General features: G+C 42.0%; 1 protein-coding gene across 1 annotated transcript in view; it reads right to left on the minus strand.

The window, feature by feature from the left end:
- LOC134541969 (brain acid soluble protein 1) overlaps window positions 1-18,605 on the minus strand; it is a 64,321-nt gene that overhangs the window by 8,647 nt on the left and 37,069 nt on the right. The window lies entirely within an intron of this gene.

The raw sequence follows: 18,605 nt of genomic DNA on the forward strand, positions 1-18,605 counted from the left end.
TTACATACAACCAATGTTTTACTTGAGAATTGTTGTTTTTTTTAATTGGTGGTAAACTTCCTATTATGTACATTTAGTGGACAACAGAATTTAAATTGTCTAGGTTTGTCGATCGTACGTGCTACTTAATATTTCAATTATTATTACTGCCTTCAAATTTTCTTTTATTTCCCTTTATCAGGTTATCAAAATCTCTTAATTTTTACCAATAATTTTAGATATTAATAAAAATAAATATTTAATCTGAAATAAATTTTACACAGCAAACATTAGTTGTAACTGATACAAACCTAATTGTTTATCGTGTATTTTAATACCCTAACATAGTTACTTTACGCCTCCAATACGGAGTTATTTGCTAATTAATTTTTTAACCGTGGCAGCAGATCTAATATAAACTGTAATTGCCTGAATCTTTTGCCTTGCTGATAAAACTGTACTTGAACGTCCATACATTTTATCCTCGTCTAACACGAACGCACCTTTTTGTAAGTTTTGCATATTTATGTATTCTAAGTTATTACGTAGGCTTTCGTGAACAGAGCCTCCAGCTACTTCTTGGCTATGCGTGGAAATGACGGTGTTCTCAACATTTTTGCGCACGTGGTTTCCTCCAGCTTCAAGGGCGATTATCAACTGGCACAGTATTAAGCATTTTCAAAACACCAGGCCTTCGTGTCATTTATCGCCCTTGAAGAAGGCTGCATCAAGTCATATGCCGAAACGTCGGGCAGCCAATTTTTCCACGTCGCTTCTGACCCAGGAAGCCACGAGGTAGTTGTTTCAAGGCAGTACGCATTAGACTATGACTGATCCAACGTGAATCAAAAATAAAATAAAATGTTTTAATGCAATTACTTGGACATACGCCATTACAGTTTTGCACTGTTTGTCACGGAAAAATTAATAAAAATGCAAAACATGAAATAAAGAATGAAAAAAAACCCCACCTAAATCAAGCCGACAGCTTATGTCAAACATATAAACACAACAATTAAACTAAACAGATATTATCGACAACACAACGACGACATCACAGACGAACACATTCAAACTTAAATATTTTTCCCATGACAAACAGTAAAACTGCAATGGAGTGTGTTCCAATAAATTTGTATTAAATAAAAATTTCCCATTGCATGAATCATTTTAAAGAAAGCATAAAAAAAAGTGCTGAACTCAGTGGCGTAAGCAAACTTCAGTATTTTCTTGTGATTTGAACTAAGTCGGAGGCTCGTTGCTGGAAGCAGCTAAGTAATTCGCTGCACAGACGAGAGCACAAGGTGCTTGGAGTAACAACCATTGATGTTCGTCGCACGATGACAAACGCATAAATGTAACTATTTCGTTCCACGCCGTGTTATTGTTTTGATACGCGTTTAGTAAGCCACTCCTGCGATTGTGTTGGCGCCCGCTCTGTTTCGAAGTGACGGTGCATGTTGGCCATATTTACATAATTCACTTGTTTCCGTCTATCCATTGTTGTGAGTTACGCAACTCTGCCGCTCTGGCTGGGCTAACGTGCTCTGGAATACTTACATTGCAACTGTCATTTTTGCCAAAAATAATACCGTAATAACAGATATTTAAGGGGGAAGGATTAAAAAAAGCAAAAGACGCATTATTGGTTTTGATAATTTTTAGGCCATAACAATTTTCGTCTAATTTTTAAAATTTGGTTTTGTTTGAGAATATATTTATTTTTTGAATGCTTGAAGTTAAAATTGACTGGCTGCTTTAAATAGTTTACTTAGTAATAAAGTATTTAGTGTTTTGTATTTAATTAATTTTTTTAGGAATGACTATATAATAATTTTGTTTATATAAACTACGTAGGTTATGGTCTTTGAAATTCTCTTAACTTACCTTTGTATGATTTTCGCTTTATGGAAGAAATTTTCAATACTTATCTATAAAAACATTGTTATGGGATAAAAACGTTTGAAACCAACCCTTAAAAATATTATTCGTATCACAGTACCTAGCAATTTTAACAATTTCATCTAACTCACATGACTTGTTTGAAGGAAGTTAAATCAAAGTGATAATGTTGTTTTTGTGGAATAGGCCCCGAAAATTGCGGTACATTTCGTTTTTGAAAAGGACAGAGAAAAATAAATACAATTATTAATAGTGAGACTGTAAATTTTTAACTACTAATAAGCTACCAGTTACAACGTATGGTGTCATACTCCTCACTCAAGGAAAAAAGTTGCAGAAACATTGAAGGATATGACATAATTTAAAGCGAACACTGCTACTAGTGACCGCTATAAGTTTTAAAACGAATGAATACAGTTTTAAATGACTGTATTGTATGCACGTGACGGAAATTCTAATTCATACTTTCTAACCATCATCAGACGTGGACAAGCACAAATGTTTTGAACGCAACAATATGAAGATGGCGAGTAAAAAATTAACTTCAAATACTTCACAGCATGTCATCTCCAAATAATTCCTAGCTCCATGCTTAGTTATGATTTTTGTTACAAAATAAATAAATAAGTGAATCTAAGTTGTTTGTCATATAATATATTTTTTAAATAACCTTAACCTTTTTATCTCAATTACACATCGAACTAAAGAGTCGATGCATTCAGTTTCAAATATCGATATCGACTCAAAGAATTGGATAGCTCACAGTTCACAAGGATGAAAGCCACAACCACAACCCGAACCGTTCCAAAAGGTTAGGTTTGGTCAGTAGGCCTATAATAAACAATAGTTCTTTATTTATTATTTCCCGAAGAGTATGTTAGGTTATAGTAACTAAAATGAAAGGTTGGTTAAGTTAGGTTAACGTCATTTAAAATTGCAATATGGTGGTTTTTCACCAGCGGTCGGCTTAGAAATTGTTTGGATGTGGCTCTCTCATCCCTGTGGTATGTAGTCTTCCCCAAAGAAATTAAATGATTAGATCTATTGAAAAATATTATAACGTGGTGGATACGTATATAAGTTTGCGCTGCATACACATCAGCGCTGCAATCGCTCTGTTTCTATGTGTAGTTATTATGTTGGTCTTCTCCATGCTCTGTTGTTATACTGAACGGCCTTGTACGTTCCTCGTCTCCACGGTCTGTTGTTGAACTGAATGGCCTTCTACGTTGCTCGTCTCCACGGTCTGTTGTTGAACTGGCCGAGCCGGATGGCTGATCTGCTCTTGGCGGCTCTGCTGCTAGCGGGGGCGGTCGCGGCCTCGCCACAGGAACTCGACGAGGCGACGGGCGCCGAGGTGTTCTGCCTGAGCCGCTACCGGCTCATCTCGGGGCGCGACTCGCACCTCGCGGTGGACGCGGTGCTGGGACAGGACGTGGAGCTGCGCTGCCTCCCCTGCGAGAGCCGCGACGACGGCCGGCCCAAGACGTGGCTGCGGCGGGACGTGCTGGGGGCGACCCCGCCGGCGCGGGTCCCCTCGGACGCGCTCGACCAGCGGGTGTTCGTGACCCTGCGCCGCGACCTCGTCATCAGGAACCTGACCGCGGAGGACGCCGGCTGGTACCGCTGCGAGGAGCCGTCCGGCCGCGGCGCCGGAGGGGTGTACCTGGTGGACGCGGCCGAAGAGCCGGAGGGGGACCCCGAGGTGGGCGACCTGGCGCGGTGGGGGGAGTACCGGGAGCGACACCTGCTGCCGCTCGGAGGGAACCTCTCCGGGGAGGGGCTGCGCGCGCTGACGGCCTGGGCGCCCTGGGGGCCCTGCGTCCAGGGGCCTCGCCCCCGCGGCGAGAGGCGGCGCGCGGGGAGGTGCCGGCTCCGGCCGCGCACTCCGGGGAGGCTGCCGGAGCTGTCGTGCCGCTCCGGGCTGCTGGCGCGCGCGCTGCCCGGAGTCTCCGGGCTGGCCCGCCGCGTGCCGGACTTCGTGCAGGTGGAGGAGTGCGCCCCGGGGACCGGCGACTTCCAGCGGCGCGCCCTCGGCGGCCCCAGCCCCAGGTAGCGCGCGCTCGCGACCAGGGGCGTAGCCAGGGGCCCCCCTTAGCACCAAATCTTTAATTAATTTCTTATTCATCACTCAAACAAGTTTCATATTAAAATTAATAAAAAAATTTCACCATTACAATATTTAAATTTAAGTATACCGAAAACTGCTAAAATAGCACTATTTTACACCCTAAAATCACAAATCTTTCCCGGGGGGAGGGCCCCCGGACACCCCCCGGCTTTAATACGGGGTGGGGGGGGGGACTATGCTTCTTAACACCTCCCCGTACACAAATCCTGGCTACGCCACTGCTCGCGACCCACGCTTTACAGTCTGAGATCCTAACACGATATTGTCGTTCTGTAACAAACGTTTGCAACAAGATACTCGCTAAGTGTGTTACGATGGGTGTCACTCAAGTGTTCGTGTTTATCTGTTGGAAATATTTGACACACAAGAACAAATAAAACGGAGGAATCATGTTGTAATTTTCGAAATTAAAAAAAAAATCAATGTGGCATGTTGAGAGCCTAAGATGTTTGGGGCAATGCTGTTGCAAGACGTACGAATTTTCACGCTCCGGAAAACTAGACACTTGCGTGGACTTTCACAATGATAGAAAACACGCTCGATCACACTTGCACGTCCAAGAGAGTTACGTATGCGCCCGCGCTAACACCGACATAGTGTTAGTTGCACGCTGTACGATGAAAGGGGTGGAAGCTCGCCCTGATATGGTCTGTCGTGCCTCGGCGCATGGCGGCGTCACGTGGTACGATCGCCCACCAAGGAGGTCCGGGTTCGGGTACCGGCGGGCTCAATCCCGAGAATCGCGTAAGCATAATCTCATTTCTACGGAGGGGGGGGGGGGGAGGAGGGAGAGAAAGAGAAGGAATAGAAACTCGTTGCCAGCCATTTGTTTTAAAATTATTTCCTTTTGTTTGTGGGAATATGTTTTTTTTTTTTTTTTAAAGTGTAGCATCTCAGCTCTTGGTATACGGCATTTTGTGGGAGTCATTTCGTGAATGCGTCGGAAGTCAAGGAACGGAAATATGTAACAACTACGGTTCATAGAGACAAAGAGAAACTTTATAGCATTAAATGTTTAATGAATTTTAACAAGATGGGCAGTAATTTTTTTTAAATAAAATTAGTTGTCAAGGTCCAAAGCCAGGGTTTATTTATATTTTCGAGTCTTTTGCGCTTTTATCGGAGCCGTTTCATTATAAATTTTAAAATTTTGGTCTGTCAATCAAATGATTCAATAATCGACGTAGCTAGCGGTCGGTGCAGAAACTATAACGTGATTCCCATTTACAAATGTAGTTCGAAACACAATTTGCGTATATTTTCACGGTCGGGCATAATATTAAAGAGTTCTACTTTAAATTTTGTGCCTCGAGTTTCGCATTAAAAGTGTATTTGCAACACGAAAAAAACACATGAGAATTTTTCTCGTTTCCGAATGAAGGTTAGCTGTTACACATCTCTGGCGAGTACTAAAACACTCGCTTACGTGTTTTTTTGACGTGACAACGTCTAATAAATCGATGTACGCCGGCTGCACGCACGAAAAAGTGTCCCGTTACGCACATTGTCCCGTTACGATGTGTCCCGTTACGCTCATTGTACGCTTGCGCCACATCTATCTCTCATCCACTCCATCGATTTGACTTTTTCGAGGCACATTAAACTTGAAACACTCCCATTCGTTTCCTACTTTTCCTAACATCGTGCTATCCTTAACAGAATAACACAGATTGGAAGAAGTTAAATAGCAAACATGTATAAAAGTTATAGTTAAAATAATCTCTTCGTTAAAGTAATAATCATATTTGAATTAATGAGTGCAAATTAAAGTAAATTTATCAATTAAATTGTAGATTTCATTTCACTCCTTTGTATCCATACGAAATAGTGATAATTCAATAAAAATGGTTCAATTTTATTCATAAAAGTATGCAATCATTTCATCAATGTTTTGCTATGACGTTGTCACGTTAAACTTTCGTCCGTAAACCGACTTTACGGACAACCCAATTTTTTTTTTTTTTTTTTTTTTAGGATTTATTATGAATCTGCGGAGGGGTGAGTAGTATAGGATGTGTAACTAATAACCCCCCCCCCCCACGTCGCCGTGGGCTTGTAGGGTTTCCTCCGGGTGCTCCCAGTGGTCTGACGGCCCTCGGCAGGTACCGCGCGCGGCTGTACCCGGAGCCGGGGAGCGACCTGACCCTCGCCTGCCGCGACTCCAGCGCGCAGTCCGTGGTCACGTGGCTGTTCGAGGGCGAGGGGGTCCCGGACGACGCAAGCCGCGCCTCCGTCGACGTCTACCACAACCTGCGGCTGGCGGGCGTGGGCTATGGCCAGGCGGGCAACTACACCTGCCTCGTGGACGGCTTCCGCATGAGTGAGGTGCTGGTGACCGTGGAGTTGCCTTCCCGGCGCGTCGCCGCGGCCTTCCTCCGGCACATGCAGTACCTGCTATACGTCCTGCTGCTGAGCTTCGTGTGCTACTGCGGCGGCCTGGCGGTCGCCTTCAGCCGGCGCCGCCACTTCCACGGCGCTCGCCCCGTCCCGTAGCCCGCTTCTGGTCACTGACACAGTGTTTCCATTATATTAAAATTGCAATATGGTGGTTTTTCACCAGCGGTCGGCTTAGAAATTGTTTGGATGTGGCTCTCTCATCCCTGTGGAAATGTAGTCTTCCCCAAAGAATTTAAATGATTAGATCTATTGTAGAATATTAATACGTGGTGAATACGTATATAAGTTTGCGCCACAGACACATCGCTCTGTTTCCGTGTGTAGTTTATTATGTTGGTCTTCTCCATGGTCTGTTGAGATTGTACGTACCTACCAATTCCTCAAATATCACATTTAGAAACTAATTACTTCCAAAAAAAACTGATATGCTGACCTTCCCTTCCTGTGCCATTTTTGTATAGTCATTCTAACTGCGAGTTACGAATGACTAATTAGTAAGAATAAGGGGAAAAAAAATAAACAGAAATTACATTCCTGATTTGTTTCTTTTGAGAAAACGAACGTGAGTTATTGTCCTGTACTTGGAGTATGTCGCATATTATTACTCAGTTGTCAAATGCGGTTCTTTTAAGCTTCGTGTTTATCTTATACGATAAACATGACATTTGAAAACGTTTGACTTGTTGCAATATGATTCATTCTTCAGAACCAGAGGGTTTGTTACGAACTTTGCTAAAAATTGAAAATTTACAGAAATCGCCTTAAAAAGTAAACATTATTAATAATCAGTAGGTACATAAGCTAATCTTGTAACTTCTATTTGAGAATACAAGAAAATGGGAAATTAATAACTACTTAGGTACGTAAGTTTCATAAGTAGCTTAATATGGGAGTTGTAATATTTCTCCACCTTAATTTCGTATTCTGAAACTGCTAAACCGTTATGATTCAAGTTTATAAATTACATGCATGTTACCAGCTAACCTTGAAAGAAAGTATCTTGTCCTGGTGTCCAGTTCACTTTTTTACTTCAGCCTTTTTTTATTTGTTTTTTTATCTTACCGCTAAGTCTATGTGTTACGCAATCGCATCGCATCTTGACATGAAAGTATGGTTCTTCTAGGGTGTCAATCTTACCGATCCTTTGCTATAAGCGATGGTGAAACGTAAGCGTGTTTTCAGCCGTAAACGTGTCGTAATTAACTCAAGTACATTAACCATCCTGATGGAAAGTTGGCCTGATGATCATGACAAATTAGAACCACTTAAGAAATACCGGTTCTCCTCTTCATATCTCACATTTCTCAAGCAAACGAGTGTCTTGAAACTTGTAAGTCTGGCGCCATATTTTAAGTCAAGCAACATAAAAAAAAGAGGATCTCAACTAGGTTTCATCTCTATCCATGTCTTCTGGGATGCCCACGTGCAGAAAGAGAACTTAGTAGTTATAAGTGAAGGTGGATCGCAGAAGAATTAAGGGCCCTGCCTAACCCGGCACACATACGATGTGCAGAGCTTCAGAAAACAACTAGTACATGATTTAAAAACTGCTCAAGACATCCTAGTGGTCTCTATTTACGAAAAGCATTTAAGCGGATAGCAGAAGAGTATACCTGTTGCCGTTATTTCGGTTTTTAAACTCCGTTTTTAGACCATGACCTAACTATTTTATGAAACAAGGTAACGGTGCAATCTGCCGTTAGTCACGTCGCTGAGCTGTTTCACATCTTGGTCGTAAGTGCGCATCGTAACGCCTTTTTGATTACTTCTTCGAGTCCGATCATGTAAATGCGCTCCCGCCTTGCTCCAAGATATTTTATTTTTGACGTGATAACGTCTTATGAATCGATGAACGCCGTCTCCACGCACGAAAATGCATGACTCATTGTCACGTTCCGCCTGAGCCGAGCGTGCAAAAACCGGCCAACCACCGTTAGGGCGGGCTTTTTAAAAGCAGCAATTTAAAAAAAATTGATTTATTTATGCAATTTAGTCATTTCAAATTAACAATTTATTGACATTGATATGATTTTAGTTTATTTCTATAACTAATTGTTCGTGATTATATTTAAACAAACTATTTAAATTAAATTTGCAAAAACTGTAAATAATATTTGAAAATTAAAAAGTATGCAAATTTTCATCAGTTTTCTTATGACGTTATCACGTAAAATTATCGTCCGTAAACCGACTTTACAGACAACCCCCTTTTTTATAAACCTTTTTTGTACTGTATCATGTAAATAGTTTAAGCACGAAAAAAACTGGGGTGGGTGGGGCGTGCCATTTTCTGTGCTGTTGTATGTTCATTGTAACCATGTAACCAGTGAAGATAATAAATAATGTGCTTACTTACTTACTTTCTCCAACCAGCCAAGGACAAGGCTGGCTACATAACGGGACCCGACATTAGTAACCTTGTAGTTCCTCTCTATGTTGGTATTTACGTATTTACTCTTGGGTACGACGGGGGAAAGGGGGTGTCCTATGAGAGTTGGAAGGGAATGTAGAACGGGTACTCTATATGGTAAAAGTAGCGGGAGTTGAGTGACGGCAAATGTCGTAATACGATAATATGGGGAAACTCTGGCTACTTAGCATTGGCGAAGCGCGAGACAATTTACTGCATTGCTTTCAAGCTAATTTACACTCCACGCCGCTAGATGCCACTACTGTCACTAGTCTCACGCACTTGAAGAGTAGGTACACTCCACACCGCCAGGTTCGCTGGCATCACTGGTCTCGCGCATGTCTTACCAGTTTCCCATGCTGTCCCTATCACAATATTTGGTGACAGGAAATCATAATTAAGAGTGAGAAGGGAGGGTTCATTATGGTTGTGGAAACTATTGGCAATGATTTATTTTTAATCAAACTACTTTCCAAAGTCATGAAGAACCATCGGATAGCCGCTCAAGGTGGCAGCCTGATTGAACCGCCTGAGGGCTTCTACAGCGTCGACGGAAAACATTTTATTTAAGAATTTATCATGACAAATTCCATTTAGGAACACGTAAGCTTGGCCAGGCACAGTGATGATTATTTTTTGGACAGCGAAAATACCAAAAAATAAATAATACCGCCATAAGTACTTGAATAATCTAATACGTAACACTGAAAGTGGAACAACGGGTGCAGAGATTCTCAGTATTTGTAACTTTGCAGTGAATGAATCGTGTCACCGCTGTGAGTCCCTCACAGACGCGCAGTCGAGGTCACTGGTGAGTATTAGGAGGTCAAACGATGGAAGGTTTAGGGTGGTATGGATCACCCCCAAATTAATGGAAAGTTAAAAATTTTGAAAAATAGCAGTCGCATTAAAAGACTATTTTAGTGCAGTTCTCACATGGGTAAAATCCATTATGAAATATGTGAAGAAGATTATTGTGTAATTTTTTAAAAATTTCTTGTCGTTAAACAGGTCCAGATCTCAGATTTAGTGATATTTCACGTCTATATTTTCCATTTTACCGGAGCCATTTTATTAAATATTTTAAAATTTCGCTCTACAAATCGAACGATTCGATAGTCGACGTAGCTGCTCCGGCAGCGAATTCTAGCGGCGAGTACGGAAACTATGTGTATGTAGTTGGAAACGCAATTCGCGTATATTTATCACGTTTCGGTATTATTTTAAAGAAATTCAAAGTTAAATCGCGTGTCGAAGTTTCGTGTTGTAAGTGTGTTTGCAACATGACGACACGCGACCCAGGTTAGGTGTCGCACATCGCCGGCACGTGAAGACGTGAAGACTGCAGGACGACCCCCGACACAGATCGGCGATGTGAAAGGCGTTCGAGCTGTACGTGGAACCCGGCGTGACGTGGTCCCGACGTCCTCCGCAGGCGCAGTGCCGTCGCAGCAAGTGGCATTTCTGCAGGGGTGTCGTCACACTCCCCTTCGCCCTCGTCGCTATCCCCCTCCCCCTCCCCCTCCCTCAACCAACAACCACCCCGCGAGCAGGTGTCTTCCCCGCCCGCCCGCCCCTTTCGCGGCTCGGTGTTGCCAAACCCTCCGGCGAGCTCGGGGAGGACTCCTTGCGCAAACGGCGTCAAACTGCGCTTTGTTCTCAAACAAGCCGGCGAGGAAAACCAATTATCGGGCGCAATTTTCAAGCCCGCGCGCGCGCGCGCGGTGGAGAAGAAGAAGATGCGACGCGATAAAGTAAATAGATAATGGCGCATTAAATCACGCCCAAAGGCCGCTCGAGGAAGAGAAAGTTCCAGCGTGTCTTTTAAACCATCACATTCCTCTACGGTGAGCACATGAGTCAGAACGGGATATGCACTTCCTTAAAATGATCCATGCCTTTTAGCTTCACGAAATTTGAGTTAAAACCAGGAAGGGTGGCCACGTCTGCAAGATAACGTGGTAGATGGGCCATGTTGGTTCGAAGCCCAGAACATTGCCTGATATTTAGTGTTTGTGGAAACTATTTTAACGACTTTTTTTGACGTGACAACGTCTAATAAATTGATGAACGCCGGCTGCACGCACGAAAAAGTGTCCCGTTACGCTCATTATCCCGTTATGCTGTGTCCCGTTACGCTCATTGTACGCTTGCGCCGCATCTATCTCTCATCCACTCGATTGGAACAACCATCGATTTGACTTTTTCGATGCACATTAAACTTGAAACACTCCTATTCGTTTCTTACTTTTCCTATCATCGTCCTATCCTTAACAGAATAACACGGATTGGAAGAAGTTAAATAGCAAACATGTATAAAAGTTATAGTTAAAATAATCTCTTCGTTAAATTAATAAACATATTTGAATTAATGAGTGCAAATAAAAGTAAATTTATCAATTAAATTGTAGATTTCATTTCACTACTTCTTTGTATCCATACAAAATAGTGATAATTCAATAAAAATTATTCAATTTTATTCATAAAAGTATGCAATCATTTCATCAATGTTTTGTTTTGACGTTGTCACGTTAAACTATCGTCCGTAAACCGACTTTACAGCCAAGCAATTTTTTTTATTTTATGATAGTGGCTGTGTTAAACGACGGAGATTCTAATAAACACTCACTAACCATCATCAAGACGTGGTCGAGCACCATTTCTGCAATGTTTTGGGCGTGACAATATAGAGCGAGGACGAGGTAAAAAAATTGGCTTCACTTACGTCATTGCATGCCGTCTCCTGAATATTTCTAACTCCCTGACTTTAACCATTTTGATGACGCAATAGGTTAAGCTGCCTTGTTCATATTCTTATGTTTTACCGACTCTTTTAACCTGTAACAAAGTTACATTCCATATGACTATTAGCATGATATTATACGTGTGTGTGTGTGGAAAAATGTCAAATTACTCGAAAGAATTCCTGTCCCTCCCAAGTAACTGCTCAACCATTATGTTTTCGGCAGCCACACACACGTTCACCTTGGTGCAGGTCCATTTGCATCCTTGCCTTCTCAGCCTCGCCTGGCATGTTTGGTGTTGCATGTCATTTCTCGCATCAAGGAAAATTTTTTTAAGTTTGTCTCGAAAAAGAGGCTATGCCCCGACATCTTGAATTTTATTTTCCATATTTTTGCTACAATTCCAATTTTGAACTATTTATTCCAATTTTATGGCATTTCAAGGCATAAATCATATCTCCCAGACCTTGTTCACCTCGTTGTCCACAGGCTCTAGTCTGTAAGTGCAGCGAGGAAATAACTTACTATTTCACGCTGCCCGCTACAACTATCATGATAATCACATCAGTTCACAAGTGTTGACTTCAACAAGTAGGCAAAGCTAAGTCCTATGCTATGCCAAACCAAAAAATATACATATAGCATGGAAGCTTTATTGCAGACGATATTAAAACATTTGTAATTGAAAATTGCGAGAAATAATCTTACTTAATGCCAGCATTGCACAAAAAGTTTTGTCGCAAATTTTGTCACCAGACTAACACAATTTAGTTAAATCATTTTTATATTCAAATTTAATTTGAGAAATCGCTTGTTTAATCTTATTTTTGAGCTCATGGCGAACCAGACAGTTGTTACTCTCAAATAACTCACACATAGACAACATTTAAGGAACTTAGATTTTGACTGCCCCTTCTTGTGTCCTCGTTTGGCGGAGACAATGGCTTAACTTGGATGTACCAGACTATGTGGGGAACCATAGATTAACTTGGCTGTACCAAACTGTGTGGAGAACCATAGATTAACTTGGCTGTACCAGACTATGTGGGGAATGGATAATTTAAAACTGTAAAACACACGATTCAATACTTTCAGTGAATGCTAGGACTGACAATAATTTGTAATTAGTTAATGAAAACCTTAAATAAAGACCCTTTTTTGGAGAAAAAAAATGTGAACAATTATATTTGGTTAAATTATGAATTTATTTGAAATCGTGGCAAAAACTCGCGATGTTAGAAGCAAGAAACACTGGGGAAAAAAAATTGATTTAATAATCATTTTCATATACACGTTTAAAATTTACGCAAAACACAAAAACGGAACGCAAGCATCGGCCAACTTCGCATATTGAACGTGAAGAGTTCCGAAAATACTTAAAGACGCATACGCCATGGATATAGAAGGCACAAACACTTTTAGATCAAATAATTGATAGTTTCACATGTTTTTTCACGATGAACATAAATTATAGAAATACCCCCAGGGAAGCAATTTGTTTTCTTACGTTTTACAGTTTCAATTTGTAGGGTTGTGAATTACAAACGACAGTGATTTTCCTGTGTTGTTGAGTGTTGCGTCGTTGCAATCCTCGCGCAGTTCTTAAGCCCAGCCTCATACCCTCCCCGCTCCTGAGGGGTTGTAGACGAAGAGCGAGTAGGAAACCTTGAGCTTGTTTTAGGGCGGTATTCCAATACGTTGGGGCAAGGCAGCGTATGAGCAGTACCTTGCCGGGATACAACCGTAACCTAACCTCGCGGGCCGTATCCCATAACGTGTCCGAACCGAATTCCGGTAAGGAAATAAATCGGCAAACATTTTAATTAACTGTGCCCTGCGCGAGGCTAGAAACTGGTTTCAACGCATTCCAGCGGACGTTTCGCAACCGTCGATACAATTTTTACTGCAAAAATACTATAGATAGCAATACAGTCGCACTTTTTAATTCGTGATATTCTAATTTTCTCAATTACTATTTAAGTTCTGATTCTTTTATTGTTATGAACATTAAAGTGTACAAAATGTGTTACCGGGATAGTTTCGCTATCATTAAGTTTCATATGGCACACCAACGCGCTTAGTACGTCCCTCGAATATCACAAAAATGACTATGTACGAGTTAATGGCGCCAGAAGCGTGTCCGTCATCTGGTAGAAATCAACGAAAAACGTGAGCTCTGCGCATGAGCGGAATTCGGGCAACAGAACGGCAACGGATAGGACACCAAAATCCCGTTCCGTAAGAATAAGGGACCGGCCGTGCACTAGGAATATACGGGAATCCTTCTTTTCACAGACGAGAGAGCCAAACGTCCGATCGTGCATCTTCGGTTTTTTTTTTCTTTTTGTTCATTGTAAATAAATATGGCGGTGTTGATAAAAGGATACTAATGGTCAATTAGGTTAGGTTAGCTACATTAAAAATACTTTAAAACATTGTGGACGGTTGATTTGGTTAAGATAGCTACATAAAATATACGGGGGGAAAAAGCATGAACTTCAGGTTTTGGCTCTCTCGTCTGTGAAAAGAAGGCTTCCCTAGGAATACGGCAGCATATTCCACGATAAAACCCTTATTATTGGGTCTCGGAATAAGAATCTTAAACACAACACTTTTGATCCCGGCGGCGCAGACCGGTCCCAGGGACCCGGTGGCGTAACTAACTGCCCGACGTCCGCGCTGTCCGACGGCGTCGGTTTGCGACACGACACGCGCCCCGGAGACACGTGCCCCCCCCGCCCCCCAACCCTCCCCACCACCACCACGTCCCGGCCGGGACCCGCCCGAGACCCCGGGGTAACGTATCGTTACGTCAAAAACTGGTCCGGAGGTTTGGCAACACTTCCTGCTTGCGGGGCCCACGCTTCTGGGGACAGTCCGTCGCCGACCACAAGCATCACCGCGTGCCGGGATTGTTGTCATCCGAGTGTCTGCCAGCACGGCCGGCGGAGCAGCTGATCGCAGCGTTGCGCAGTGATGCCAACTCCTACAGAGTGTTCCCCCCTAGGACCAACTTCAAATCCCCCTAGATTTCGATTATGAACCCCTAAAGTTTTCATTGCACATCCTGTTTGAGAGCTAAAATTATTTTCCTTTGAACCTTACATTTCCTTATTTTTCTGCCCAAACAGAGCATAATTATTTGGAAAAAATAACATCAGTATCTACAATTTTATATATGTACGAATTTAATTTCAGTTTAAAGAATACATGTATACTAACCTTGAAGTTCTGGATCGGTCTCCCAACATTTCGTAATTTTTTACTGATTTTTTTTTTTTTTTTTTTTTTTTTGGCATTCTGGAAAATATTTGAACACGAATAATTAATTATTATTTTATTTTTATTCCTTGGCACCACAGAAAAACAAACGACTTACTTTGCAATCCAATAAAACTCGCGAGTACACAACAAACTAACGGACACAACCTCAACCAGACAACATACACCGTGAAAACGTTGAACGGTAAAAGTAAAAAAGGAATTCTCTTGACCATCAAGTTGTTGTTGGTCGTAGTGCGAGATTCAGCCACAAGCGTCACTTGTGTTGCTGTTATTTTTTCACTTTGTTTTCAAGATATACACTTTAAATTTCACGCCCTCAAAAAATGTCGTGAATAATGTACCCGCTAACAAATCCCCTTAAAGAATCCCCCTAAATAAATGTACCCCCTAAAAAAAAAAAACATTACTTCTTGGTTCCCCTTAAATTTGGGTGGGAAACCCCCAAGTTGGCATCCCTGGCGTTGCGGAAGGAGCGCGCTAGTCGACGGCGACCGGCTCCTGACCTCAGCTGGGCTGCCGGGACAGTACGAGACACTCACCCTGCTGACCGCCCCCTGCTGGTGGACTCAAGACCGCTGGAATCACACCCACCACGTGCCCCAGCTGCTCGTCACGTGGACATAGCAGTATTTACTATGCTACTGTGTAATTCACTATTTTGTTTTTATCATTCCAGTGGATTATCAAAGTTTGAAGTCTCATTTACAACTTACGTAATAGCTACGCACCCAATTTTTTTTGACGTGACAACGTCTGATAAATCGATGAACGCCGGCTGCACGCACGAAAAAGTGTCCCGTAACGCACCTTGTCCTGTTACGCTGTGTCCCGTTACGCTCATTGTACGCTTGCGCCGCATCTATCTCTCTTCCACTCGATTGGAACAACCATCGATTTGACTTTTTCGAAGCACATTAAACTTCAAACACTCGCCATTCGTTTCCTACTTTTCCTATCATCGTCCTATCCTTAACATAATAACACAGATTGGAAGAAGTTAAATAGCAAACATGTATAAAAGTTATAGTTAAAATAATCTGTTCGTTAAAGTAATAAACATATTTGAATTAATTAATTCACTCCTTCTTTGTATCCGTACAAAATAGTGATTATTCAATAAAAATGATTCAATTTTATTCATAAAAGTATGCAATCATTTCATCAATGTTTTGTTATGACGTTGTCACGTTAAACTATCGTCCGTAAACCGACTTTACAGACAACCAATATTTTTTTGTTAATTTATAACGTTATTGAAGAAATACTGCCTAATGCAACCATAAAAGAATAAGTGCAGGTATTTCGCAGTTGTGACAGTACAGAAAACTAGCTTCAAGCGAGTGACGAACGGCGTTATTGGTAAATAAATAAATGTCAAGGGGCTCGCGTGGTTAGAGAGATGAGTGTTCTATTGAGGCGGGACGAAAATCGGCGACGCTCGCTGGTGCTTTTCTAGCGCGGTGTCGCCTCTAAGTGCAAAGGCTGTGTGAACTGGCGCGCAGTCTTCTCGTCGTCCACAGAACAACTGTGAGCTTTGAACGGTAACCATAATATTATATAGCGAATAAATGAAGATAAAGGTGTAATGCAAGACCCTTAGGAACTTGTAAGAATCTGTACTGAGTGTTTCAGGCCTAAAAATTACCCTGAAAACACATGTTTTAGCAATTTTCTTCTAAAATAAAGTTTATAAACTAAATACGGAAACAGAACTACTCATCCACCCTTAGCGTATTCTTAAATAATTTTCGTAAACAGAAACAACTCTGATATCTTGAACAGTTTCCCCAATCACGTATGCCCAGTTAGACAGCGAACACACTAAATGAAGCAACTCAATAAGGTGGAACAAAGCCGAGCATTAAAGGCGGTATTCCCAGAAATCCAGCAAAGTTAGCGAATAAGCACTGCCTTGTTGGGATAAAACCGTGACCTTACTTGTAGACCGTATTCCAGGACGTGTCCATACCAAATCCCAGTGAGGAAACAAATCGGTAACCGTTTTTTAATAAACTGTGCTCTGCGCAAGGCTAGAAACTGGTTTCTACGCATTCCGACGGACGTTTCGCCACCATCGATACAATTGTTATAGCAATAATACTAAAGACAGCAGCACCAAAGCACAAAAATAGAACCACCTTTCTAATTTCCTCAAGTACTTTTTAAGTTGCGATTCTTTCTTGTTATGACTATTAAAGTGTACAAAATGTATTCCAGGATATTTTCGCTATCATAAGAGTTTCATTTGGCACACCAACAATCTTGGTCACAAAAATGACTATATGCGAGTTATTGGCGCCAGGCGCGTGTTCGCCATCTGAACGAAAACAACGAAAAAGTAAGCATTGCGCACGCGCGGAATTTGGGAAACAGAACGGCAACGGACAGGACACCAAAATCCGTTCCCTAAAAACAAGGGACTGGCCGTGTCCTATCGTGCACTATGAACACGGTTATGGTCCAGGTGCAGCATATTCAACACCTAAACCCTTATTTCTGTGTGTCGAACACCGGCCTGAGACTGACGTCATCTGGACTGAAACGCAACAAGATGGCCGCACTGATCGACTGGAGCGCGCGGCACACAAATAGCCGTCGCTCCAGTTCCCGAGGGTACAGTCGAGGGCCGGGGAAAATGGGAACCCTGGTCGCTGTTGCTTCCCTGCGGCATGGTCGCATAAAATCTCGAAGCAGTGTTTTTACATCCAGTGGAAAAATCTTGAACTTAGAAGTAACTGTTCAAAAATATGCGTGTTAATTTAGCGTTACCCTACTACATAAAATATTGGATATACGAAAGGCAAAAATTAGTTATTATTAAATTCTGTACGTATTTCCTATCTGGTAGCACGCGGGGTCTGAATTTTATCAGATACGATTATGTCACACCTAGGGACACCTGTATTTCGCGATTTCATTTCATGTCCAGGTATTTCACAAAACACTGTAGCTTTTTCTAAGAGTCATGGCAAATTGTGAGGGTGCAGCAGTACGGTGACCACATTCTCATTGGCCCCGTCAATAGCGGGACGACACCTCTCACTGACCTCAGCCAATAACCACAGGAGAAAAGCTACAGTATTTTGTGAAATACCTTGACACGAAATGTATTCGCGAAATACAGGTGTCCCTAGTCATACCCTAAGATAAATTGAAAATATACTTGTTTCGGCTTTGGCGTAGAAAACGTCAGAAAAAAGAAGTAATCTAGAACACTCAAGTACGTTTATGCTGACTCAAGTGTTTGACGGTCGCTGGAGGGATATAAGCCTACATCACGTTGAAACCATAACAGGGTTACAACATGAAAAATATATTTAAAACAGAGTTATATGTGCCAGGTATGCAATTATTTTCAACAATGCAATATACTCGCTTCCTGAACGACACGACTACGGCACAGACGAACAAGTAGGCTCGTAGGGGGCTTCGTCCCCGGACCCCCGCACGAGGTTTCATTTTAAGAATAAAAATTTTAACAATAATATTTCTCTTAGTCGTAAGTAGAGACCTGCAAAATTCGCGGATTCATTGACCTCTAGGATATACTCCACAGTCATTTAAATACACGCGGAAATGACACATGTTCATTGGCTACTGACGCGTAAGACGTCTCAACTAGGCTGTCCGTAATTCGGCACTTTCTTGGTTTAGTGTTTCCCATTGGCTCACAGTTCCCCGGATAAAATGTGGGCCAATCGCAGAAGCGGTACGAAGGTATAGTTGTTTTGATGCTAGCCTATCGCGAAATGAATAC

This window comes from Bacillus rossius, assembly GCF_032445375.1.
Source record: "Bacillus rossius redtenbacheri isolate Brsri chromosome 4 unlocalized genomic scaffold, Brsri_v3 Brsri_v3_scf4_2, whole genome shotgun sequence".
Lineage (NCBI taxonomy): Eukaryota > Metazoa > Arthropoda > Insecta > Phasmatodea > Bacillidae > Bacillus > Bacillus rossius.